Source organism: Lynx canadensis, chromosome A1 (assembly GCF_007474595.2).
Source record: "Lynx canadensis isolate LIC74 chromosome A1, mLynCan4.pri.v2, whole genome shotgun sequence".
Taxonomy (NCBI): Eukaryota; Metazoa; Chordata; class Mammalia; order Carnivora; family Felidae; genus Lynx; species Lynx canadensis.
In genome coordinates, this window is record NC_044303.2 from 128,601,434 (window position 1) to 128,629,305 (window position 27,872).

At 37.8% G+C, this 27,872-nt stretch overlaps 1 protein-coding gene and 1 pseudogene across 2 annotated transcripts in view; one reads left to right on the forward strand and one right to left on the reverse strand.

Annotated features, from left to right (window-relative positions):
* The window catches only part of DEPDC1B (DEP domain containing 1B), a 90,826-nt gene that overhangs the window by 13,229 nt on the left and 49,725 nt on the right, over positions 1 to 27,872 (reverse strand). The window lies entirely within an intron of this gene.
* Positions 7,614 to 8,359, forward strand: LOC115518187 (annotated as a pseudogene).

Sequence of the window (27,872 nt, forward strand, 5' to 3'; positions counted from 1 at the left end):
TGCAAGGGCAACATTAGGGAAATTATAAGTCACTCCTTAGGACACAGCACAGGCTTGGCATAGAAGTAAAGCTGGAAAGGTCAACAGAGATGAGATCCGAAAAGGCCTTGAACGCCAGACTAAGGAGCTTGGGTTTGGCCCTGATGGCAGTGGGTGGGCATGGGAGAGAAAAGGAGGCAGAAGGGGAGCTTTAATACACCAAGTTCAATCCTAGATGTTCACTGAAAATACTGCTGCTGATTCTCATCACTAGACCTTCTTTCAACTCTATATAATCAGGTCTATGAAAAGAAAAAAGGTTTATGATCAAATATTAATTCTTTCTTTCACTTATCCAACAAATATTTATTAAGCCTTGCCTGTATTCCAGGAACTATTTTAGAAGAGGACATACAGTAGGGAATAAAAACAAAATCCTTGCCTGATGTCATGGAGCTTACTTTCCAGCAGATAATAAGCAAAGAGGTACAAACATATGGCAGGTGGAAAAATGCTATGGAGAAAAAAGAAAGGAGCAGGGGGGTGATGGGATGTGCTCAGAAAAACATTTCTGGTTTTTTGGGAAAGGTCTCCAAGGAGGTGAAATTTGAGCAGAGATCTGAAGGAAATGAGAGTAAGCCAGGGAAGTTATCTGAGAGACAAATTTCCAAGGTGGAGGAAAGAGCAATGACAGAGACTGTGACACGAGAGTATGTTTGGAGTGTGTGAGGAAAAGCAGTGAGGCCAGTTTGAAGACAGAGGAGTATATAAGAGCATTCAAACAGGAAAGGAGGTTAGAGTGGAAGGTAAGAGCCACACCAGGCAGAACCCTGTAGGCTACCATTAAGAATTTTGAGTTTTATTATGAGTGACCTCAGAAAACACTGGAGGGTTCTGCGCAGGGGAATCATTAACCTGAATTACTTTTTACTCTGGCAGCTCTAGAGAGAAGAGATTGTAAGGGGGTAACACAGAAGGAGGAAGATGAGAAGCATGATGACAGTCTGGATAAGATAGAAGAAGTGGAACTAGTAAGAACTAATTAAATTCTAAATCTCTTTCTCCACAAAGCCTTTTACTTTTTCCATAAAGCTTTCTTTCACATTAGCCCACAAATCCCTTCTTTTTCCAAATTATAAACACCTTTTGACAGACTTTACCTTATTTTATTATGATTCATGTATATATACAATATGTATATTGTATATATGTATTGTTTTACCAAAGAGAGAGCAAGCTAATTGAAAGCATAATCCTTTTCCTTTGGCAAGCCTTACTTCCTGATAAAGTACAGGTGAACATTCAAATACCTATTTGTCAATAGAGTATTACATGGCTATTAAAAATGGTAAATTTTGAAGTTATGGAACAATATTTCCAGTACAATATTTATGAAGAAAATCACAATAATAAACCTTATAAAAATAAGGTAGTAAAAAGGAAAAGATCAAGACTACATCAATTTTCTTTTAATTTTCAGATTTCTTTGTTGGGACACTGTTAAACTAACACATAAAAGTTACATTCATCAAATCTTTTAAAAAGTCTAAATTCTAAACTTCCAGTTGCTTAAATCCCAAACTTGGAGTTGGTCATGATTCTGGGTTTTATGAAAATTAGGGTGAGAATGTATCAGTAAATCCATCTCAGGAATTAATCTACACAAACCTACACAAATAGGAGACAAAGTCCACCCTTGACTCACATACATCCCAATAACTCACTGGGCCCCCTGTGAAGCCAGGGACTCCCTTCCTTCTGCCAGGGATCCCAAGTGAGAACTCCCTGCAATTCATTCCAACTGCCAACTTCCCACCTCCTGTAAAAAGAGAATGCTACTGATACCTTCCTCCATTAAATTCCTAATCTCCCCCAAACAATGCCGCAGCCTCTGGCTGTGGAGGAGCCACCATCAATAGTTTGAATGAGGGAAGCTCCTGCTGAACAACACTCCAGAATGTGGAAGGAAGGAGAGTTGCTTATGCCCAAAGCTTGAAGAGTAACATGAAACTATGAGGCTCCTAATACTCCCTCCTGGAGCCTGGAATGCATTTTACCAGAGGAAGGAAAAACAAAACAAAACAAAACAAAACACTGTAGGGACTGATTAGGCCTAAAGTACCATTAGATTTTAACTACAGCTAAAATTCATAATGAATTAAGTATATTCTGTAAATTGATCTTATAACTTAGCTGTCCTTTACAGCACTGCTTCTTGGGGAGGGAGGCAACGAGCAGAACATTGTTCTAAACAACATACTCTGAAAGGTTTACAACAAAATCTGTCATTTTGACATAATTTAATAATTTATCAGATAAAATTAAAAAACTAAGGTGTTCCCACCTCCCAAAAGGTATAAAAATTGGTACTCCTAATCCCCGCTACTTGTTTTTTTTGTTTTTTTTTTTAGAGAGAGAGAGAGTGTGCATGAGTGGAAGGGTAGGGGTGTCAAAGAAAGAGAGAAAGAGAGAAAGAGAATGAATCTCAAGCAGGCTCCACGCTTAGCCTGAGGCAGGGCTCAATCCCATGACCCTGGGATCATGACCTGAACCCAAATTCAAAAGCCAGACGCTTAACCGACTGAGCCATGCAGGCACCTCTATTTTTTCTAATTATACATTATCACCTCCTAATACACTACAGAATTTACTTTTTTGTTATCTACCATTGTTTCCCCTCTGCCTTACTAAAATGTAAGCTCTATATGGGCAGGGATTCCTTTTATTTACTGATACCTCCAACAGGTAGAACACTACCTGGTAGATCACAGGTGCTTACTAAATATTTTCTGTGGTGAACATGTGAATGAATGACTATATGAATGAAGGAATAACAATGAGTCCTCCCTTGCTAGGATTGGAACTAGAATATCTGGCTTAAGTCCCCGGTCCCATTGATTGTATATGCTTGGACAAGTCACTTAACCTCCATGAATCCCAATTAACCCAGCAGTAAATCGTGGTGGACGGCCATAAAACCGAATCATTGTACTGAACTGAGGGCCCACAGGCTATAAAAGAAAGCCTACGTGAATTGAAACTTTTAATAGCATTGATGATAGGTGCTGCTGCTGCTACTACTACAATTACTACTACTAAATTAAAGCATTAAGACTAATACCAGGGTGGAAAATAGGATGCAAATCAGATGCAACTTTGGCTAGATTTTCTTAAAAAGTCAGTTAAGAAATGTACTGTGCACTAGTACACAGACATGAATTTGGCTCTGGATCTCTGAGATGAGAGAATAAATAAAGTCCCACAATGCCCCAGCAGAACTGTATTACTGAGTAACAAATCATCTAAGAATGCCCTCCTCAAGCGTATATGCCTCAGCAGTTGCATAACCCTATGACAGAGGATGGAAAAAAATATAAACATATGTAAACATCATCTCATGCAATGGTTATGTCAACTTGACCATGCGTAATTCAGAAAGACTCACAATTATGACTTTTTGGGTCACTGGAACAATCTCATGCCCACATTATTATTAGGTAAAAACAGCTATGTCTGACTTACTGATGTTAGAAGATCTATAACAACCCTTAAATTTTTCTTGACTTTTTAGCTGAAAGGATGTGGATGCCTTTGTTGCCATCAATGACAGAACTATCACAATATTTGGTAGTTGGCCCCTTGTTAACCTAAAGATTATAGAAGTCTTTGTTAGAATTAACTACTAATGTATAATGTACAACGCTACAGTCTTAAAACTTAGGTGAAAGTTGTTCTTTAGGCAAAAGGCTTACCTTTCAACAGCGTTTAATTTGCTAACTGATATAGCAACTGTGTGGCTGAACACAAGATTTCAAGGATGAACTACAAGAGCTGACCTGCTTTGGTTGCTTACTCCAATCAAATAATTCAAATAGATAAAAAGTTCATTGAGAAAAACACAAAAGAAATTATCTCATGTCCATAAGTGGCAAGAATTAGGAGTAGGGACTCACCTGACATGAAAGCAAGACTTGCTACAAAGCTATAGTTAATTAAACAGTATGATGCTACCATGAGAAAACATAAAAGACCAACACAACAAATTTGGAAGTCTAGAAACAGGCCCAAGTATGCTTGGGAACCTGATATATCACAGAAATGTCATCACCAATCAGCAAGGAAAGAATGGTCTGTTCAAAAAAGGTGTTTGGAATAACCTAATAACCATATGTCAGGAAAAAAAAATAAATCACTAAAATTAAATTATTAAAAATACAGAAAATTCTGACTCCAACCAAGATAGAACAGCAAGGCCCAGACTAACCCTCCCTCCACAAAAAGCTAGAAATTGCAATAACAATTTCTATACATGGGATAGTGAAACAGTACCATAATTCCTGAGAAAAGAGAACAAAACAAACAAGCTCTACAATTTCCCCACATTATGCCTAGAGGGGAGCTCTAGCAGACGGAAGAGACAGACTGGAGTTTGTGGAGGCTGAGTCAGCTGGACATTGCAAAGCAGAGTTCCAACTGCAGGGAACTAAACAGAAGAAGGGTTCCATAAACCTGCATAGAAATCCCCTGAGACTCTGATGAACACTGAAATGCATATACATGATTAAGGCAAAACTCTAGGAGGTCATACAAAAAACAACCAGTGAGCTTTGAGCTGAACAGTTCCCAGAGCTCACATAGAAGAGAGCCCTGCTGATCACTGAAGGCATTCCACAGAAAGCCCAGCAGGATTATGCTTCAATAGTAGGACCAAACTTCACTTCAGTAAAGGTTACTCTAATCTGGCCTTAAAAACAGCTTTAAAAATAAGACACAAATGAATCAAAAGGAAATTCAATTAAATTAACTGCCTAAGAGAACAAAGCTTACCCTCTTCAAAGGAAGATAACAAAATTCAGATACTCAACAAGGGAAAACATTTTGTTCAAACAAAATCACTAGACATACCAAGAAGCAAAAAAGTATGACCCATGGCAGGAGAAAAAATTAGTAGAAAATCATAAAAATAGCCACAGATAAAGAACTTAGAGAAAAGTATGTTACAAAAGATATTCTATGTTCTCATATTATTAGAAAATATATAAATACAGGAAGGAGAAAATGGAAGATATAACGAAAAACCAAATGGAACTTCTAGAAATGAAAAATCCTCATCCTCAAAAGAAACACTCACTAGGTGAGAACCATAGCAGACTAACACTTCAAAAAAAGAAAAAAGAAAACTTAAATTCACAGTAAATGAATCAGCCAAAATAGAAGCAAAGTAGGCAAAAAAGTAGGGAAAAAATAAACAGAGCTGCAGCAAACTGTGGGAAAGCATCAGATGACCTAAACTCTGTGTCATTAGAAAAGTAGGAGTCACAGAAAAAAATATTTGAAGAAATAATTGCTAAATATGTTCCAAATTTGGTGAAATTGATAAATCAACAGAATAAAAAAATTCAATGAATCAAAGGGCAAAAAACACACAAAAAAACCCTTAAAAGCACATTATAATTAAATTCCCAAAATCAGTGATAAAGAAAATATCAAAAACAGTCAGAGGGAAAAAAGGCACATTACAAACAGAAGAACAAAAATAAGTAATGGCCATAGACTTTTCTTCAGAAACTACTCAAGCCAGAAGACACCTTCAAAGTGCTAAATAAAATTATCTTAGAATTCTATATCCATTGAAAATACTTTCCAGAATTAAGTCTGAAGAAAGACATTTCAGAACCCCAACCTCCCCCTAAAAATCTACAGCCAAGAGACCTATACCATAAAAATGTCACAGGACATTATTCCAGCAGAAGGAAAATGATACCAGATGGTAATGATACCAGAGGGATCTGCATAAAAGGAATGAAGATTCCCAGAAAAGATTAATATGTGAATAAATGAAAAGAATAATATGTGAATAAAAGATTGCTTTGTGTTCCTTAATTTCTTTAAAAGAAAATTACCTGCCCAAAGAAAAAATAACATACAGTAGGGCTTATTACAAATGTTATAAAAGAATATATCACACAAAATGGATGATGATAATATCAGAAAGGATAGAAAAGAGAAAAAAAAGGATATGGTAACATGATAACATTATATGTGAAGAAATATATTTAAAGGTAAGCAAAGGTTTCTTGAGACAAAAAGCATGAACCATAAAAGAAAATGATAAAATAGACTTCATCAAAACTAAAAGCTTCTGCTTTTTCAAAGACATTGTTAAGGAAAAGAAACAAAAGACCACAATTTGGGAGAAAATATTTACAATACATAATCAAAGAAAGGACTTATAGGCAGAATATGCAAACACCTCTTACAACTCAATAAGAGAACAAACAAGCCAATAAAAAGCAGAATATTTCGATAGACACTTCACAAAAGAAGATAACAGAAAAGCCATTGGGCAAATGAAAACATGCTCAATATAACTAGTCATTAGAAACATACAGCTAAAAACCACAGATATAGCACTACCCACCTACTAAGTGAGCTAAAACAAAAGACTGACAGTATCAAATGTTGACAAGGATGTAGAACTACCAAAACTCTTACACATCATTGATGGGGATGTAAAATGGCACAACAATTCTGGAAAATACCTTGTCAGTTTCATAATGAAAGTAAATATACATTTATCATATGACTCAGCAATTCCACCCCTAACTATTTACTCAAAAGGAGTTAAGATACATGTTCATACAGCTTTATTCATAATGGCCCAAGAATGGATACAATCCACCTGTTCTGCAACAAGTAAATGGATAAACCAATTATAGTTTGTAGTATATCCATGCACTAGAATACTCAGCAAAACAAGCCAGATACAAAGTACACAGTGTATAATTCCACTTGTATGAAACGCTTAAAAAGAAAACCTAATCTATCGGATAAAAAGCTTCTATTTCTGGTTGTCTGGTGCCAGTGGTGGCGTTGGGGACTGACTAAGAGAGAGCACAAGAGAACCTTCAGAACTAATGGAAATGACCTGTTAATTTAATGCTATTTACACTAGTATAAACTCATCAAAACTCACTGAACTGTACTTAAAATGAGTGCATATTAATTGTATATTATGTATGTTAATTATACCTTAATAAAGTCAACTTTATAAAGTTAAAATAAATTATTTATTCATTTAAATAAATTAAACAAATCAAGGGAAATTACAGCCCTAAACATGAGAAATGCAAAACTTAAAAATCTTAAAAGTACAGAATCTCTTTGTGAAAGATTTCTTAAGATACACAAGTAAATTAATTTGACCAAAATAGAACATAAAAGGTTTTTTTTACCTTTTGATTAAAACCAAAAGAGAAGCCACAGACTATAAAATATATTTGCAAGACACAAGGTATGAAGAATTAGTACCTAGAATATATTTTTAGAATGAAGAAAGAAAGAAAGAAAGAAAGAAAGAAAGAAAGAAAGAAAGAAAGGGGAAGGAAGGAAGGAAGAAACCAAGAGAAAAAAATGGGTAAAAGACAGAAAAAGTATTTCACCCAAGAAGAAATCCATATGACCAATAAACAGCAACAAGATTCCTTTTCACACATATCAGATTGCAAAAATTAAAAAGCCCCAGCAATTGTTTGGCCTTGTAACATGTAGCAACAGGGCCAGTTGGGGATCTTAAGCCACGTTTGGGGGTTTTGGGGGGTTCCTGACACTGCTGCCACGTTTGATCATGTGCAATGACAGGCTTTGATAACAAACACAGATTTCTACCAGACAAGTTACAGCATTGATGACCAATCACAGCAATCCTATGACTATGGAGGAAGTGGAGAACCCTATAGCAAACAGTTTGCTGGCTATGACTACTCACAGCAAGGCCAATTTGTCCCTCTAGACATGAGGCAGCCATAACAGCCACATACTGGGCCAATTTTCCAGCCAACTCAGGCATACACTCTAACACATTAGCTTGTCTATGGAAAACACTTTGAGGATAAGCCACCTTTATTAGAAGAATCAGGTATCAATTGTGACCACATCTGGCAAAAAACATGAACAGTGTTACATCCATTACAAGTGGCAGATGGCAGCATCATGAATGTGACTGATTTGGCACAACCAATGGTTTTTTCCCTTGCCTTTGGAGCCACATTGTTACTGGCTGGCAAAATCCAGTTTGGCTATGTATGTGGCATAAGTGCACTTGGATGTCTAGGAATGTTTTTGTCTACTAAACTGAGTATGACAGGTGTTTCATTTGGTTGTGTGGCAAGTGTCCGTGGATACTGTCTTCTTCCCATGATCCTACTTTCCAGCTCTGCAAGGAATGGCAAGAGTCATTCTCACTGCTGGAATTATTGGATGGTGCAGTTTTTCCCCTTCCAAAATTTTTAATTCTGCATTAGCCATGGAAGAACAGCCACTTCTAGTAGCATATCCCTGTGCTTTGTTGAACGGAGTCTTTGCCCTAATTTCCATTTAATGAACTGAATTTATCTGGCATGTGGACATGACTGGGCCAAAAAGGACTCTGAACTCTTAAACTAGACAAGTGAACTGCTACAGGGCATCTCTCATGCAAATCTAAATTTTGGCTTTTGGCGCGGTAGAAGTAAAGATTATCTTTCGTTCATTTTTATAGAACTTCTGAATACTATCTTGGATTTACCTGCAGCATGAGTAGCTTTAAATGTTTGTGCTTATACAAATAAGAAGTGCTATTTCTTTCCTGTTCCTGTGGCCTTTGAAAAAACAAGTGTTTTTTCTTGTAAACTATTAAAATGCTTTTGACAGAATTTTAACAACTGTGGGAAACTAACCACAGAGCTGATAACCTTTCTCAAAACCACCCAGTCATAGTTAAGAAGACACAAGACTTATTGCAGAAATAGTTCTCCAAGGGATTAAGAAAGAAAAATTGCCTGTATTCTCCAGTTAGATGAGCTTGAAGCAAAAATGCAATCCCAATGTAGAGTTTTAGGAGTTTGCCCTTCAAAAATTTGATATTCCTTTAAATTATCTCATGGAGTTTTGCTAAAATTCAACAATATAAGAAGTTCACAATCTACTTTATTGTAGATGGAAATATGAACACCTGTTGAGATTAGCGTTAAATAAACCATAATGACATAGACTGGCCATGTTAATGTATATAGTTGAATCCCCAAATTTCCTGGGGGGGGGGGGCGGAAATCAACACTTTTTTGAGAAAAATATTTAAAATGTCACAATTTCAGTACTGCAGTTATTGATGTAAAGTGCATTTGATGCTTAGTAACTAAATTTTTCCCAATTAAAAACATTTAATGCCTGATGAAACCAAGTATTGGTAAAAAAAAAAAAAATGGTCCAACAGAAATATATTTCTAATATATGTGTAAGTTGCTGTGACTCTGGAAAGCAATTTGCTTCAACTAGTAAAGATGTAAATAGCAAACAGCCCAGTAGTTCAGCTTCTAGACATAGAGAAAGACATGGATGTTTTGTATCACTGCACAGTATATGTGTTAAATTAGGGTGATGGGCACATAGATGTCTCTTATATTACTCTCCACACTGACAATTTAACCACTATCCTCCTCCCAAATAGTACGTAAAGTGAAAGTTTGGAAATCAGATTTCAGGGTCACTCATTTCATGTCACTGGAGAATTATTTTTTCTACAGACAATATTTCCAATAAAAATGAACACAACAACTATTAAATCTTGGCTTCTATATATCATTCTCTACTCACAGGAAGCAAGAATCCTTGAAGAAATGCCTGAGAAAGAAAGAATAAGGACCTTTCCTGCCAGAAAATAAGAAAGTGTTCCAAGAATGATAGGGATGTGGTTTAAAAAATATATAATACATGAGCTAGTTTTTAAGGACCTCCTTCAGCGATTCCAATTACATGTATATTAGACTAGTTCATATTGCTCTATATGTCACTAGGGCTGTGTCTGACGCATGTTGTTTGTTTTGTTTCTAGACCCTGTTCCCTCTGTGCTTTCTTTAGGCTAGCTTTTATTACTGTATATTTAAGTTCACCGATCTTTTCTTCTGCAATGTCTAATCTGTTCCTAAACCCATTCAATGAAATTTCCACTTATAATATTGTGCTTTTTTAAGTCCTAAAGTCCAATTTGGTTCTTTTTCTCTGTTTTTTGTTATGAAATTACCTTTAAATGTACAATTCAGCAGTTTTTAGTATATTTATTAAGTTAGGTCCATCACCACTATCTAATTCCAGAATAGTTCTGTCACTCAACAAAGAAACCCTCATACCAATTAACACTCCCCATTCTCACTCCCCATTCTCTCCTCCCCTCACCTCGTAGAAAACACTAATCACAGCCACAGATTTGCCTGTTTTGAACATTTCATATAAATGGAATCATACAAAATAAGGTATTTTGTGTCTGGCTTCTTTCATTTAGAATAATGTTTCAAGGTTCAACCATGTTACAGCATGTAACAATACTTCATTCCTTTTCATGGCTGCATAATATTCTATCATGTGGATATATTAAGTATTTTCATTCATTTTTTTTTAGTTTGTTTTTTAATTTCATTTTTTATTTTTTAAAATTTACATCAAAATTGGTTAGGATACAGTAAAACAATGATTTCAGGAGTAGATTCCTTAATGCCCCTTACCCATTTAGCCCATCTCCTTTTCCACAACCCCTCCACCAAACCTCAGTTTGTTCTCCATATTTATGAGTCTCCTCTGTTTTGGCCCCTTCCCTGTTTTTATATTATTTTTGTTTCCCTTCCCTTATGTTAATTCGTCTTGTCTCTTAAAGTCCTCATATGAGTGAAGTCATATGATTTTTGTCTTTCTCTGACTGACTAATTTCACTTAGCATAATACCCTCCAGTTCCATCCACGTAGTTGCAAATGGCAAGATTTCATTCTTTTTGATTGCCGAGTAATACTCCATTGTATACATATACCACCTCTTCTTTATCCATTCATCCATCGATGGACATTTGGGCTCTTTCCATACTTTGGCTATTGTGGATAGTGCTCCTATAAACATGGGGGTGCATGTTTGCACCTTCAAAACAACACACCTGTATCCTGGGGATAAATGCCTAGTAGTGCAATTGCTGGGTCGTAGGGTAGTTCTATTTTTAGTTTTTTGAGGAACCTCCATACTGTTTTTCAGAGCGGCTGCACCAGCTTGCATTCCCAACAATGCAAAAGAGATGCTCTTTTTCTACATCCTCACCAATATCTATTGCTGCCTGAGTTGTTAATGTTAGCCAAGCTGACAGGTGTGAGGTGGTATCTCACTGTGGTTTTGATTTCTATTTCCCTGATGATGAGTGATGTTGAGCATTTTTTCATGTGTCAGTTGACCATCTGGATGTCTACCTTGGAGAAGTGTCTATTCATGTCTTTTGCCCATTTCTTCACTGGAGTCTTTGTTTTTTGGGTGTTGAAGTTCTTTACAAGTTTTGGATACGAACCCTTTATCTGATATGTTGTTTGCAAATATCTTCTCCCATTCTGTCGGTTGCCTTTTAGTTTTGCTGATTGTTTCCTTCACCGTGCAGAAGTTTTTTTATTTTGATGAGGTCCCAGTAGTTCATTTTTGCTTTTGTTTCCCTTGCCTCCAGAGACAAGAGGCAAGAAGTTGAGTAAGTTGAGTAAGAAGTTGCTGCAGCCAAGATCAAAGAGGTTTTTGCCTGATTTCTCCTCGAGGATTTGATGGCTTCCTGTCTTACATTGAGGTCTTTCATCCATTTTGAGTTTGTTTTTGTGTATGGTGTAAGAAAGTGGTCCAGGTTCATTCTTCTGCATGTCGCTATCCAGTTTTCCCAGCACCACTTGCTGAAGAGACTGTCTTTATTCCATTGGATATTCTTTCCTGCTTTGTCAAAGATTAGTTGGCCATACGTTTGTGGGTCCATTTCTGGGTTCTCTATTCTGTTCTATTGATCTGAGTGTCTGTTCTTGTGCCAGTACCATACTGTCTTGATGATTACAGCTTTGTAGTATAGCTTGAAGTCTGGGACTGTGATGCCTTCTGCTTTGGTTTTCTTTTCCAAGATCGCTTTGGCTATTCGGGGTCTTTTCTGCTCCCATACAAATTTTAGGATTGTTTGTTCTAGCTCTGTGAAGAATGCTGGTGTTACTTTCATAGGGATTGCATTGAATATGTAGATTGCTTTGGGTATTATCGACATTTTAACAATATCTGTTCTTCCTATCCAGCAGCATGGAATCTTTTTCATTTTTTTGTGTCTTCAAATTCTTTCATAAGCTTTCTATAATTTTCAGATTTTTTACCTCTTTGGTTAGATTTATTCCTAGGTATTTTATGGTTTTTGGTGCAACTGTAAATGGGATTGATTCCTTGATTTCTCTGTCACTTCATTGTTGGTGTATACGAATGCAACTGATTTCTGTGTGTTGATTTTATATCCTGCAACTTTGCTGAATTCATGAATCAGTTCTAGCAGTTTTTTGGTGGAATCTTTTGGGTTTTCCATATAGAATATCATGTCATCTGCAAAGAGTGAAAGTTTGACCACCTCCTGGCCAATCTGGATGCCTTTGATTTCTTTGTGTTGTCTGATTGCAGAGGCTAAGATTTCCAATGCTATGTTGAATAACAGTGGTGAGAGTGGACATCCCTGTCTTGTTCCTGACATTAGGGGGAAAGCTCTCAGTTTTTCCCCATTGAGGATGATATAGCTGTTGGGTCCTTCACATATGGCTTTTATGACCTTGAGGTATGCTCCTTCTATCCCTACTTTGAAGGTTTTTATCAAGAAAGGATACTGTATTTTGTCAAATGCTTTCTCTGCATCTATTGAGAGGATCATAACATTCTTGTCCTTTCTTTTACTGATGTGATGAATCCTGTGAATTATTTTGCAGATACTGAACCAGCCCTGCATCCCAGGTATAAATCCCACTTGGTCATGGTGAATAATTTTTTTCATGTATTATTCGATCTGGTTGGCTAATATCTTGTTGAGGATTTTTGCATCCATGTTCATCAGGGAAATTGGTCTATAGTTCTCCTTTTTAGTGGGGTCTCTGTCTGGTTTTGGAATCAAGGTAATGCTGGCTTCATAGAAAGAGTTTGGAAGTTTTCCTTCCATTTCTATTTTTTGGAACAGTTTCAAGAGAATAGGTATTAACTCTTCCTTAAATGTTTGCTAGAATTCCCCTGGAAAGCCATTTGGTCCAGGACACTTGTTTTTTGGCAGATTTTTTATTACTAATTCGATTTCCTTACTGGTTATGGGTCTGTTCAAATTTTCTATTTCTTCCTGTTTCAGTTTTGGTAGTGTATATGCCCCTTTCTTCCAGATTACCCACTGGCATATAATTGCTCATAATATTCTCTTATTATTGTTTTTTATTTCTGTTGTGTTGGTTGTGATCTCTCTTCTTTCATTCTTGATTTTACTTATTTGGGTCCTTTCCTTTTTCTTCTGATCAAACTGGCTAGTGGTTTATCAATTTTGTTAATTCTTTCAAAGAAAAGCTTCTAGTTTCACTGATCTGTTTTTTTGGTTTTGATAGCATTAATTTCTGCTCTAATCTTTATTCTTTCCTGTCTTCTGCTGGTTTGGGGTTTTATTTATTGTTCTTTTCCCATCTCCTTAAGGCATAAGGTTAGATTGTGTATCTGAGATCTTTCTTCCTTCTTTAGGAAGGCCTGGATTGCTATATACTTTCCTCTTATGACTGCCTTTGCTGCATCCCAGAGGTTTGGGGTTGTGGTGTTATCAGTTTCATTGACTCCCATATACTTTTTAATTTCTTCTTTAACTGCTTGGTTAGCCCATTCATTCTTTACTAGGATGTTCTTCAGTCTCCAAGTATTTGTTACCTTTGCAAATTTTTTCTTGTGGTTGATTTCGAGTTTCATAGCATTATGGTCTGAAAATATGCACGGTATGATCTTGATCTTTTTTTTTTTAATTTTTTTTTAACATTTATTTATTTTTGAGACAGAGAGAGACAGAGCATGAATGGGGGAGGGGCAGAGAGAGAGGGAGACACAGAACCGGAAGCAGGCTCCAGGCTCTGAGCCATCAGCCCAGAGCCCGACACGGGGCTTGAACCCACGGACCGCGAGATCGTGACCTGAGCTGAAGTCGGATGCTTAACCGACTGAGCCACCCAGGCGCCCCTGATCTTGATCTTTTTGTACTTACTTAGGGCTGATTTGTGTCCCAGTATATGGTCTATTCTGGAGAACGTTCCATGTGCACTGGAGAAGAATGTATATTCTGCTGCTTTAGGATGAAATGTTCTGAATATATCTGTTAAGTCCATCTGGTCCAGTGTGTCATTCAAAGCCATTGTTTCCTTGTTGGTTTTGTGTTTAGATGATCTGTCCATTGCTGAAGGAGGGTGTTGAAGTCCCCTACTATAATGGTATTATTATCAATGAGTGTCTTTATGTTTGTGATTAATTGATTTATATATTTCGGTGCTCTCATATTTGGAGCATAAATGTCTACAATTGTTAGGTCTTCTTGGTGGATAGACCCCTTAATTATGATATAATGCCCTTCTTCATCTCTTGTTACAATCTTTATTTTAAAGTCTAGATTGAGTGATATAAACATAGCTTTCTTTCGTCGGCCATTAGCATGATAGATGGTTCTCCATCCCCTTATTTTCAATCTGAAGGTATCTTTAGGTCTAAAGTGGGTCTCTTGTAAACAGCATATAGATGGATATTGTTTTCTTATCCATTCTGTTAACCTATGTCTTTTGATTGGAGCATTGAGTCCATTGACATTTAGAGTGAGTACTGAAAGATATGAATTTGTTGTCATTATGATGCTTGTAGAGTTGGAGTGTTGGTGGTGTTCTCTGGTCGTTTCTAATCTTTTGTTGCTTTTGGTGTGTATATATATATTTTCATCTTTTCCCCCCTCAGAAAAGTCCCTCTTAAAATTTCTTGCAGCGCTGGTTTAGTGGTCACAAACTCCTTTAATTTTTGTCTGGGAAACTTTTTATCTCTCCTTCTATTTTGAATGACAGCCTTGCTGGATAAAAAATTCTTGGCTGCATATTTTTCTGATTCAGCACACTGAATATATCCTGCGACCACCAGGTATCAAGCTGTGGAGTTGCAGTCTTTGCGCTCCCCTTGTTTACAGTCTTAATGGAATTTAAACCCTCTTCTTTCTCCTTTCTCCCTTTTCAGTTTAGTCCCTGCGGCTGTTTCCAATTTTCCCACTTTCTCTCCAGCTGCTTTTGGGGAGGGGTGCTTTTCCCATATCCCCCCCGCCCCATATCTGTCCTCTCTCCACCCACAAAAGCACCTCCCTTCTCGTGGCTTCTCGCTCCCCAAGTTTACCTCTCCCCACCATGTACCTGCTGAGTTCGGTGGTTCAGGTTGTGCAGATTGTTGTGTTAATCCTCAGATGGGTTTTCTAGGTGTGTAGGATGGTTTAGTGTTGGTCTGTCTGTATTTCATGGACACGAGACACACAAAAAGCTTCCATGCTGTTCTGCCATCTTGGCTCCTTCCTCATTCATCATTTCATGGAGATCTCCATTATTTCCACTTTTTGGTTGTTATGAATAATGCTGCCATCAACATTTAGTGGTTGTGTGACATATGTTATCAACTGTTTGGTATATACCTAAGAGTGGAACTGCTGACTCATATGGCAATGTTTAACTTTTTTTAAAGAAATGCCAAAATGTTTTATAAAAAGGCTATGCCAAAGTAGTTAAGACTTGCCCCAAGAATACATCCGGGGGACACCTGGGTGGCTCATCAATTGAGCATACGACTTCAGCTCAGGTCATCATCTCATAGTCTGTGAGTTCAAGGCCCATGTTGGGCTCTGTGCTAACAGCTCAGAGCCTGGAGCCTGCTTCCAATTCTGTGTCTCCCTCTCTCTCTGCCCCTCCCCCACCCCCGTCTCTCTCTCAAAAATAAATAAACATAAAATACACCTGGGATTCACACCAATGTGCTCTTCCTCCCTTACACACATAATTATCAACACATAATCATCAACCTGCTTCCAATAAACTCTACTTGGTTTTAATTTAGTTTTAAAATTGATGGTCAGCAATTATTAATTGCTAATTGAAAGATTACACTCTTGAATTAATACCATACTCTATATCCTTTATTAACACTGACAGATATATTTTTCTTGACTACTCTAAGAGTCCTAAAGAAAAAAAATAATAATTTTGGAGTAGGTTTAAAAAGTTTATCTGTCAGCCATCCATCATCATTGTGTTATATCATTAAGGAGTCTACCACCAAAATCTTCAGGAACCTGAAAAAAAAGTCTTCAAGCTCTAGTAGCCATTAAGTAAATCTATATTTTAAAAGAAATTGAACCTAGGGAATAAAGGAGACATAAACTAATAGCATTGCTCAACCACATCAAAGCCACAACTTGTAATCACAAAAATATTAACTGGTAGGAAGTTTAGAAAACTGGCAGGGGAATACTTTATAAATTATTCTTTTTAAATATTTTGGAAAGTTTCAAGAGGCAACAGCATAAAAAGTCATAGTCCCAGAATTCCCTTAGCATTAGAAATATAGATATTATAGACAAGGGGAAAAACATGGTCCCAAAGACATTTAACTGTGCCCCAGTTTATCACATCACTATACATACCAGAGAAAAATAGAAGACTAGATTAAAAGTAAAAATATTTGTAGAATGTGGCAATTTGCAACACTTCCATGCCATTAATCTTGATGAGAGTAGATAGGTCTACTACATGTAAAAGCACATGAATTTCACAAAATACTTTTTGAACTAAAGTACAAGATCTTCCACTACAGAAAGGAATTTTAAAAGCATGATAGTGGTTTTGAAGCTTATTTTTCTGTCTTTAAAAATCAGAATAAAAAAATAAGAGCAGCTAATATATATATTATATATATTATATATATATATTATACATAATATATATAATAATAAAACTAATATTTTATGGGAGAAGAAAATAGTTAACATTAATGGAGTTAACATTAAACATACTTTATTATGTACCTAATAGTGTTCTAAACACTAAACATTATCTCATTTAATCTTTACAAAAACTCTATAAAGTATTTAACCATCATTAATCCCACTTACAGATAAAGACAGTGAGGCTTAAAGAAATGAGGTCACTTGCCCAAATCACACAGCTAGTTAGTGGCAAAGTGGGGTGTGAGCTTACTTACATGGTCTAGGGCAGACACGCCTCAATACCATTCTATATTACTGACTTTGTTCATGTGGCCAATTATTTCCTAAGGATAAATTCCTATAAGTAGAAATGTTGGCTCAAAGAATATGCACAAATATTTCATACGCAGATAGTCAAAATATCACTCTGCATTCTTCAACTGGGGGCAAGAAGTAGATGGTAAAAAGAAGAGAATTTCTCAACATAGTGAAATCTGAAACTAGTTCCTTTATACCAGAGAGAGCACATAAAACCATTTCTTCTCCTCATTTCTCTCTCATCAAGTAAAACTACAATGTAGTGTAACCCTGAAGAAACCTCCAAACCACTTTAAAATGTTAATTACACCACAAAAAGAAGGAAAAATTGAATGTAACTCTAAACAATATGATCCATAGGGGCCGCCTGGGTGGCTCAGTAGGTTAAGTGGCCGATTCTTGATTTTGGCTCATGTCATGATCTCACAGTTCATGGGTTCAAGCCCCACATCAGGCTCTGGGCTGACAGCACCGAGCCTTCTTGGGATTCTCTCTCTCCCTCTCTGCCTCTTCTGTGTTTGTGTTCTCCCTCTCCCCCACCCTCTCTCTCTCAAAATAAATAAACTTAAAAAAATATATATGATCCATAAGTAAAAAGTTATTTTTTTATCGAAGTTTAAAGGACAAACCACATATAGCATAAGCATCTTTCACCATTAACTATTACTAGTAATATCTGAGAAATATTACACTTTGAGAGATTTTCTCATTCATTAAATCCTCATAGTCATCTTACTATGTAGGTAAATGGAGATGAAATTTAAAGTAGGGTTTTTTTTTCAAAAATTTTTTACTACAACAAAAATTAAGAAATATATGTTACGTCACAATATATACACATATACATAGGTATTTAAAACAAAGTCTACAAATATACCTACTATGTATATTCTGTCTTTTTAACACTGTTCTACTACAGAGAATTCACATCCAACACACAGTTTCTGAAATAGTGGCTTACAGAGACTCCTGAATTTGAACCAAGGCTCTTGTATAACGAACATCCAGGAATACACAGCCAGAGCCAGAGAGATATTCTGGCTCAGAGCTCAGGAGACAGATCAAGGATGAAAGTAAGGAGTGGAAATCCTTAGCACATGGGTCATCTATGAAGTGGTATGAATATGATCAAAGGGAAGACGTATGGGGAAAAGCTGAGATTTGAAGCGCCTGTAATACTTCAGTCCTTCTTGGCAACCAGTTCCAAGGATGTTATTTTTCAATCTGTCCAAATGTCAAAGCAGGACTCACTTTTAGTTCTGCTTTTGAATGTTGGAGTGCGACATAATGCTTTCCTCAGTTCAAACACATGCAGAATACTTAGATTCTCAAAAACAGTTTAATCTGATTTCTCTGTTTCCTAACTTCTTTCTCATTGCTGACCATTACGTTTATTTTCTTTCATAAAATGTTACTGACAAAAGCACACTACAGAACTTGGGGAAATGACTGCAAGAGAATTTAGTTTTAAAATACACATGATGGGGAGTCTCAGGGAAGATGGCGGCATAGGAGGACGCTGGGCTCACTGCGCGTCCTGCTGATCACTTAGATTCCACCTACACCTGCCTAATAACCCAGAAAACCGCCAGAGGATTAGCAGAACAGAGTCTCCAGAGCCAAGCCCAGACGAGAGGCCCACGGAAGAGGGTAGGAAGGGCGGCGAGGCGGTGCGTGCTCCACGGACTGGCGGGAGGGAGCCGGGGCGGAGGGGCAGCCTGCCGGCCAAGCAGAGCCCCCGAGTCTGGCTGGCAAAAGCGGAGGGGCCGGACGGAGTGTGTTCCGACAGCAAGCGCGAGTTAGCGCCTGGGAGGTCATAAGTTAACAGCTCTGCTGGGAAAGCAGGAACTGGAGGACAAAGGGAGGGAGAGCTGCTGAGGCCCCGGACGACAGAGCTCAGCTTGGCGGGGAACAAAGGCGCTAGCCAGCGCCATCTCCCTCGCCCATCCCCCAGCCAAAATCCCAAAGGGAACCGGTTCGGCCAGGGAACTTGCTCCCTCCCCGCAAACACCCAACTCTGTGCTTCTGCGGAGCCAAACCTCCGGCAGCGGATCCGACTCCCTCCCACTGCCACAGGGCCCCTCCTGAAGTGGATCACCTAAGGAGAAGCGAGCTAAGCCTGCCCCTCCTGCCCCCGTGCACCTTGCCTACCCACCCCAGCTAATACGCCAGATCCCCAGCACCACAAGCCTGCCAGTGTGCAAGTAGCCCAGACGGCCACGCCACCCCACAGTGAATCCCCCTCTAGGGGGATTCTAGGAGAGGGGAAGAGAAGGCACACACCAGTCTGACTTTGGCCCCAGCAGTGGGCTGGGGGCAGACATCAGGTCTGACTGTGGCCCCGTCCACCAACTCTAGTTATACACCACAGCACAGGGGACGTGCCCTGCAGGTCCTCACCACTCAAGGGACTATCCAATATGACCAAACAGAAGAATTCCCCTCAGAAGAATCTCCAGGAAATAACAACAGCTAACGAACTGATCAAAAAGGATTTAAATAATATAACAGAAAGTGAATTTAGAATAATAGTTATAAAATTAATCGCTGGGCTTGAAAACAGTATAGAGGACAGTAGAGAATCTCTTGCTACAGAGATCAAGGGACTAAGGAACAGTCACGAGGAGCTGAAAACCGCTTTAAACAAGATGCAAAACAAAATGGAAACCACGACGGCTCGGATTGAAGAGGCAGAGGAGAGAATAGGTGAACTAGAAGATAAAGTTATGGAAAAAGAGGAAGCTGAGAGAAAGAGAGATAAAAAAATCCAGGAGTATGAGGGGAAAATTAGAGAACTAAGTGATACACTAAAAAGAAATAATATACGCATAATTGGTATCCCAGAGGAGGAAGAGAGAGGGAAAGGTGCTGAAGGGGTACTTGAAGAAATCATAGCTGAGAACTTCCCTGAACTGGAGAAGGAAAAAGGCATTGAAATCCAAGAGGCACAGAGAACTCCCTTCAGACGTAACTTGAATCGATCTTCTGCACGACATATCAGAGTAAAACTGGCAAAATACAAGGATAAAGAGAAAATTTTGAAAGCAGCAAGGGATAAACGTGCCCTCACATATAAAGGGAGACCTATCAGACTCGTGACTGATCTCTCTTTTGAAACTTGGCAGGCCAGAAAGAATTGGCACGAGATCTTCAGTGTGCTACACAGAAAAAATATGCAGCCGAGAATCCTTTATCCAGCAAGTCTGTCATTTAGAATAGAAGGAGAGATAAAGGTCTTCCCAAACAAACAAAAACTGAAGGAATTCGTCACCACTAAACCAGCCCTACAAGAGATCCTAAGGGGGATCCTGTGAGACAAAGTACCAGAGACATCACTACAAGCATAAAACATACAGACATCACAATGACTCTAAACCCGTATCTTTCTATAACAACACTGAATGTAAATGGATTAAATGCGCCAACCAAAAGACATAGGGTATCAGAATGGATAAAAAAACAAGACCCATCTATTTGCTGTCTACAAGAGACTCATTTTAGACCTGAGGACACCTTTAGATTGAGAGTGAGGGGATGGGGAACTATTTATCATGCTACTGGAAGCCAAAAGAAAGCTGGAGTAGCCATACTTATATCAGACAAACTAGACTTTAAATTAAAGGCTGTAACAAGAGATGAAGAAGGGCATTATATAATAATTACAGGGTCTATCCATCAGGAAGAGCTAACAATTATAAATGTCTATGCGCCGAATACCGGAGCCCCCAAATATATAAAACCATTACTCATAAACATAAGCAACCTTATTGATAAGAATGTGGTAATTGCAGGGGACTTTAACACCCCACTTACAGAAATGGATAGATCATCTAGACACACGGTCAATAAAGAAACAAGGGCCCTGAATGATACATTGGATCAGATGGACTTGACAGATATATTTAGAACTCTGCATCCCAAAGCAACAGAATATACTTTCTTCTCGAGTGCACATGGAACATTCTCCAAGATAGATCATATGCTGGGTCACAAAACAGCCCTTCATAAGTTCACAAGAATTGAAATTATACCATGCATACTTTCAGACCACAATGCTATGAAGCTTGAAATCAACCACAGGAAAAAGTCTGGAAAACCTCCAAAAGCATGGAGGTTAAAGAACACCTTACTAAAGAATGAGTGGGTCAACCAGACAATTAGAGAAGAAATTAAAAAATATATGGAAACAAATGAAAATGAAAATACAACAATCCAAACGCTTTGGGACGCAGCGAAGGCAGTCCTGAGAGGAAAATACATTGCAATCCAGGCCTATCTCAAGAAACAAGAAAAATCCCAAATACAAAATCTAACAGCACACCTAAAGGAAGTAGAAGCAGAACAGCAAAGGCAGCCTAAACCCAGCAGAAGAAGAGAAATAATAAAGATCAGAGCAGAAATAAACAATATAGAATCTAAAAAAACTGTAGAGCAGATCAACGAAACCAAGAGTTGGTTTTTTGAAAAAATAAACAAAATTGACAAACCTCTAGCCAGGCTTCTCAAAAAGAAAAGGGAGATGACCCAAATAGATAAAATCATGAATGAAAATGGGATTATTACAACCAATCCCTCAGAGATACAAACAATTATCAGGGAATACTATGAAAAATTATATGCCAACAAATTGGACAACCTGGAAGAAATGCACAAATTCCTAAACATCCACACGCTTCCAAAACTCAATCAGGAGGAAATAGAAAGCTTGAACAGACCCATAACCAGCGAAGAAATTGAAATCGGTTATCAAAAATCTCCCAACAAATAAGAGTCCAGGACCAGATGGCTTCCCAGGGGAGTTCTACCAGACGTTTAAAGCAGAGATAATACCTATCCTTCTCAAGCTATTCCAAGAAATAGAAAGGGAAGGAAAACTTCCAGACTCATTCTATGAAGCCAGTATGACTTTGATTCCTAAACCAGACAGAGACCCAGTAAAAAAAGAGAACTACAGGCCAATATCCCTGATGAATATGGATGCAAAAATTCTCAATAAGATACCAGCAAATCGAATTCAACAGCTTATAAAAAGAATTATTCACCATGATCAAGTGGGATTCATTCCTGGGATGCAGGGCTGGTTCAACATTCGCAAATCAATCAACGTGATACATCACATTAACAACAAAAAAGAGAAGAACCATATGATCCTGTCAATCGATGCAGAAAAGGCCTTTGACAAAATCCAGCACCCTTTCTTAATAAAAACCCTTGAGAAAGTCGGGATAGAAGGAACATACTTAAAGATCATAAAAGCCATTTATGAAAAGCCCACAGCTAACATTATCCTCAACGGGGAAAAACTGAGAGCTTTTTCCCTGAGATCAGGAACACGACAGGGATGCCCACTCTCACCGCTGTTGTTTACCATAGTGCTGGAAGTTCTAGCATCAGCAATCAGACAACAAAAGGAAATCAAAGGCATCAAAATTGGCAAAGATGAAGTCAAGCTTTCGCTTTTTGCAGATGACATGATATTATACATGGAAAATCTGATAGACTCCACCAAAAGTCTGCTAGAACTGATACATGAATGCAGCAAAGTTGCAGGATACAAAATCAATGTACAGAAATCAGTTGCATTCTTATACACTAACAATGAAGCAACAGAAAGACAAATGAAGAAACTGATCCCATTCACAATCGCATCAAGAAGCATAAAATACCTAGGAATAAATCTAACCAAAGATGTAAAAGATCTGTATGCTGAAAACTATAGAAAACTTATGAAGGTAATTGAAGAAGATATAAAGAAATGGAAAGACATTCCCTCCTCATGGATTGGAAGAATAAATATTGTCAAAATGTCAATACTACCCAAAGCTATCTACACATTCAATGCAATCCCAATCAAAATTGCACCAGCATTCTTCTCGAAGCTAGAACAAACCATCCTAAAATCCATATGGAATCACAAAAGGCCCCGAATAGCCTAAGTAATTCTGAAGAAGAAGACCAAAGCAGGAGGCATCACAATCCCAGACTTTAGCCTCTACTACAAAGCTGTCATCATCAAGACAGCATGGTATTGGCACAAAAACAGACACATAGACCAATGGAATAGAATAGAAACCCCAGAACTAGACCCACAAACGTATGGCCAACTCATCTTTGACAAAGCAGGAAAGAACATCCAATGGAAAAAAGACAGTCTCTTTAACAAATGGTGCTGGGAGAACTGGACAGCAACATGCAGAAGGTTGAAACTAGACCACTTTCTCACACCATTCACAAAAATAAACTCAAAATGGATAAAGGACCTGAATGTGAGACAGGAAACCATCAAAACCCTAGAGGAGAAAGCAGGAAAAGACCTCTCTGACCTCAGCCATAGCAATCTCTTACTCGACACATCCCCAAAGGCAAGGGAAATAAAAGCAAAAATGAATTACTGGGACCTTATGAAGATAAAAAGCTTCTGCACAGCAAAGGAAACAACCAACAAAACTAAAAGGCAACCAACGGAATGGGAAAAGATATTTGCAAATGACATATCAGACAAAGGGCTAGTATCCAAAATCTATAAAGAGCTCACCAAACTCCACACCCGAAAAACAAATAACCCAGTGAAGAAATGGGCAGAAAACATGAATAGACACTTCTCTAAAGAAGACATCCGGATGGCCAACAGGCACATGAAAAGATGTTCAACGTCGCTCCTTATCAGGGAAATACAAATCAAAACCACACTCAGGTATCACCTCACACCAGTCAGAGTGGCCAAAATGAACAAATCAGGACACTATAGATGCTGGAGAGGATGTGGAAAAACAGGAACCCTCTTGCACTGTTGGTGGGAATGCAAATTGGTGCAACCGCTCTGGAAAGCAGTGTGGAGGTTCCTCAGAAAATTAAAAATAGACCTACCCTATGACCCAGCAATAGCACTGCTAGGAATTTACCCAAGGGATACAGGAGTACTGATGCATAGGGGCACTTGTACCCCAATGTTTATAGCAGCACTCTCAACAATAGCCAAATTATGGAAAGAGCCTAAATGTCCATCAACTGATGAATGGATAAAGAAATTGTGGTTTATATACACAATGGAATACTACGTGGCAATGAGAAAGAATGAAATAGGGCCTTTTGTAGCAACGTGGATGGAACTGGAGAGTGTGACGCTAAGTGAAATAAGTCATACAGAGAAAGACAGATACCATATGGTTTCACTCTTATGTGGATCCTGAGAAACTTAACAGAAACCCATGGGGGAGGGTAAGGAAAAAAAAAAAAAAAAGAGGTTAGAGTGGGAGAGAGCCAAAGCATAGGAGACTGTTAAAAACTGAGAACAAACTGAGGGTTGATGGGGGGTGGGAGGGAGGGGAGGGTGGGTGATGGGTATTGAGGAGGGCACCTTTTGGGCTGAGCACTGGGTGTTATATGGAAACCAATTTGACAATAAATTTCATATATTAAAAAAAAAATAAAAAAATAAAATAAAAAAAATAAAAAATAAAATAAAATAAAATACACATGATGGTATACAGTTGAACTCAAAACACATCTTCAACAAGTACTATTGGATTCTTCAAGATCATAAACTACTACTGATTTTAAAGAGCTTCTTGGGGGGTGTTTTAGGTTTTAAGAGCTCCTGAGGGATATTAGTAGGCTCTCCTCATTTTATAACCAAAGAGTTTAAAAGACTAACTACTTTATTCTTTGGATTAATTTCACTTTGCTGAACAAAAGCTAAAAGAGTAACTTTTCATCTTTCATCATTTCTTCAACCTCAACATCACCATAAAAATACTGAGTCTTCCTTTGCAAGAAAATGACAAGTACCTTTGGCAGCCCCAAAGGTAACTCGGTTCTTGCATTTCAGAATGATATACTAGTGCTTATCCCAATCATGGATTATAAAGATGTATCACAAGTAGTTTCACATTAAAAAAATCTTGCTATCATTTGAAAGAAGATATGGCTAGCTAGCAACATATGATTATCCTATCTTAATTTATACATTTTGCCATTTTTTTGTATTTTTCAAAACAAAAAAAATGAAACTTAGTAGGAAAACAAGTGTAACCCACTACTTTAAATTTCATGTTTTCATATCTAAAAGTATAATAGGCAATACTGCCATTTACCAATGAAAAAACCAGGGTCTAGAAAGGCAGAGTGAGTCATCTAAGTGGGTACACCTCAGTGAACAAACCAAGTTCTTGAGTTTGGAGATGTTTCCATTGGTAAAATAAGAATAAAATAATGAACAAACAAAAAAAGAATAAAATAATGAAAAGACAATAATCCACCAAATAATTCATCTTTGAGACTTTTTCAATCAGGGAAACATTTCATTATTTAGCCCCAGTGATGAAGGATGAATGAATAAATAATTGAATACTCAAAAAAATCCAAGTGTTCCTTATGATAAAAATAAGTAAAATTAAAATAATATTCTCTATGATTAGAGATTAGGTGACACCTCAGCCATGAAGATCACATGACAGGCTTCAGAGTTGTCAGTGCTTTGTATGACAACTACCTTTGTCACCCTCCTTCCCATTCTCCAGTGGTTACATCAGATTTCCATTCTCAAATCATTACAAACATAAATTTTTATTTCTGTAAAGTAGAAATGGCATTTCTACTAATATATGCTGTGTTATCAATAAGCGATCCCTTATGGGAGCTTCAAAAAAAAAAAAATAGTGAAATATGAAGACTTTTGAAAGGGCCCAGCATTCCCCAAAAGGCCAGTGGGATCGAGTCTGTTCAGCCAGAGAAGGAGAGACTCAAGAAGACTCAAGTTTTCGAACAACGAAAGGAATAAAAAAAAAAAGTTTCATTTTCACAGAGAAGAGGTATAAAAAGGATAAGGTTTATACTAAGGTAAAAGAATTCAGACTACACATCAATTGGTCAGAACTCCCTGCCTAAAGAAAGACATATCAAGAGAGACTATTTCTCTAGGGGCTTTTAAGGAAACACAAACAAGTCGTCTTTGAATTGCTTAAAAGTAGACACAGATTCACCTACCACAACATGATGCCCTTTCCTACATGAAGAGTCCCAAACTGCTATAGCACTTTTATGACTTCTTTTGCTTTCAGGCTGAGAAAGTCCTTCACCCACCCAACATCAACTATATTTTAGATGTCCATTTTTTACATTTAATTCTCTAATTCAGCTGGAATTTATCCTGATGAATGGTATGAGAAAAGTCTTAAGTTTTTCCCCCAGAAGTTTTATCAGCTATCCTAGTGATTACTGGTATATTTACAAACAGCTTAGATATTTTGTTATAGCCAAGAAATACCTAGGCACTTCCCTAAATTGCTATCTTTAAGGAGCAGCTATCCCCACTTTATTCCAGCAATTGACTTAACAGTAGTCATTTTATTTGGAGGTGATTCAACATCCTTACCTTGGCTCATCTACATCTTCAAAAACTCCAGCCATAAGCCCTGGGCTCTGAGAGCAAAGAGAACCACCAGCAAGAACTTTGGCCTAACATGGGCAAGAGCCCTCTGTCTGGTCAAGCACACCAACTAGGCACTCTCTGAAAAAAAGAATTGTTTTCCCTTAAGAATTACTATGGGACACAGACCCTAAGATAACTTGAAGAACATAACAAGAGGTAATAAGTCCATGATGGCATATAGCTCCACAGGATATCTGAGAAGTCATCAGACAAAAGAATCAAAGATTGGAAAGTTAACCCTTATAGGTGTCTCTGGCTTAAAAAATACATAGAAGATCTCAGCTATTTAGTTTGATAATCCAGTGTATGATCAATCTAGTGAATTTCAATGGCATTTTCTAAACCTGACATTTTAGAAGGTAGGGAGCAGGAAAGAGCTACTCAGTATTCCAGCCTCTGAGCAAATAAACCAGGAGCCAAAAGCCCAAGTGCCTGCAGGAGCAGACAAAAGGGATAAATGAGCAAAGAGTCAAGTGAACTTAGCTTGAGAGTCTGAGAAGCAGTGGGAAGCACTGCAAATTGGAGTTTGTGTCCCTGGAACACTTGCTCCTTCTAGTGGTGGCACTAGCCACACAGATGCAACAGTTGGTGCCCATGTAAATTCAAGCCCAGAGCAGCCACATTTTCCACTTTTTCTCTTCACAAATTTACAAATTCTTACCTGAACTTCCTGTTTCTTAAAGTTTGGCAATTAATTACATTTTCTTTTTAAAACACAGGGGTCGGTGTGCCAGGGTGGCTTAGTCAGTTGAGCGTCTGACTTCAGCTCAAGCTCGCAGTTCAAGCCACACTGATGGCTCAGAGCCTGGAGCCTGCTTCTGATTCTGTGTCTCCCTCTCCCACGCCCCGCCCATACTCTGTCTCCATCTCTGTCTCTGTCTCTCTCTCTCAAAAATAAATACACATTAACAAAATAAAATAAAACAAAACACAGAGGTCAAATCAGATGTATTTATAACTCAGATCTGGCCCAGAGATCACCAGTTTTGGAACTAAGATTATAACATTATACAACCCACCAAGTCTCTCAACTGTCCAAACACCATCCCCTGCTGCTATGCCTTTTTGTGCCTCCTACGGGTGTCCATTTTTCCTCAATATGACAAATTACAGCAAGCTACACAGCTCAGTGGATTTTAGGGTACACATGGAATGGAATGAAGGATGCTATACCATCTCATTCACCCCACTTAAGAGTCAGCCAAATTCTATCTTAATAACAAACTGACATTTTAGAAATGAAAATTTATTATTATATACAGCTATGTTGTTTGGTCAGACTGCTGACCCAAATTAAATCATTTTCTAGTGATTAAAGAATAATTCTCATATCTCCAAAAAATCTT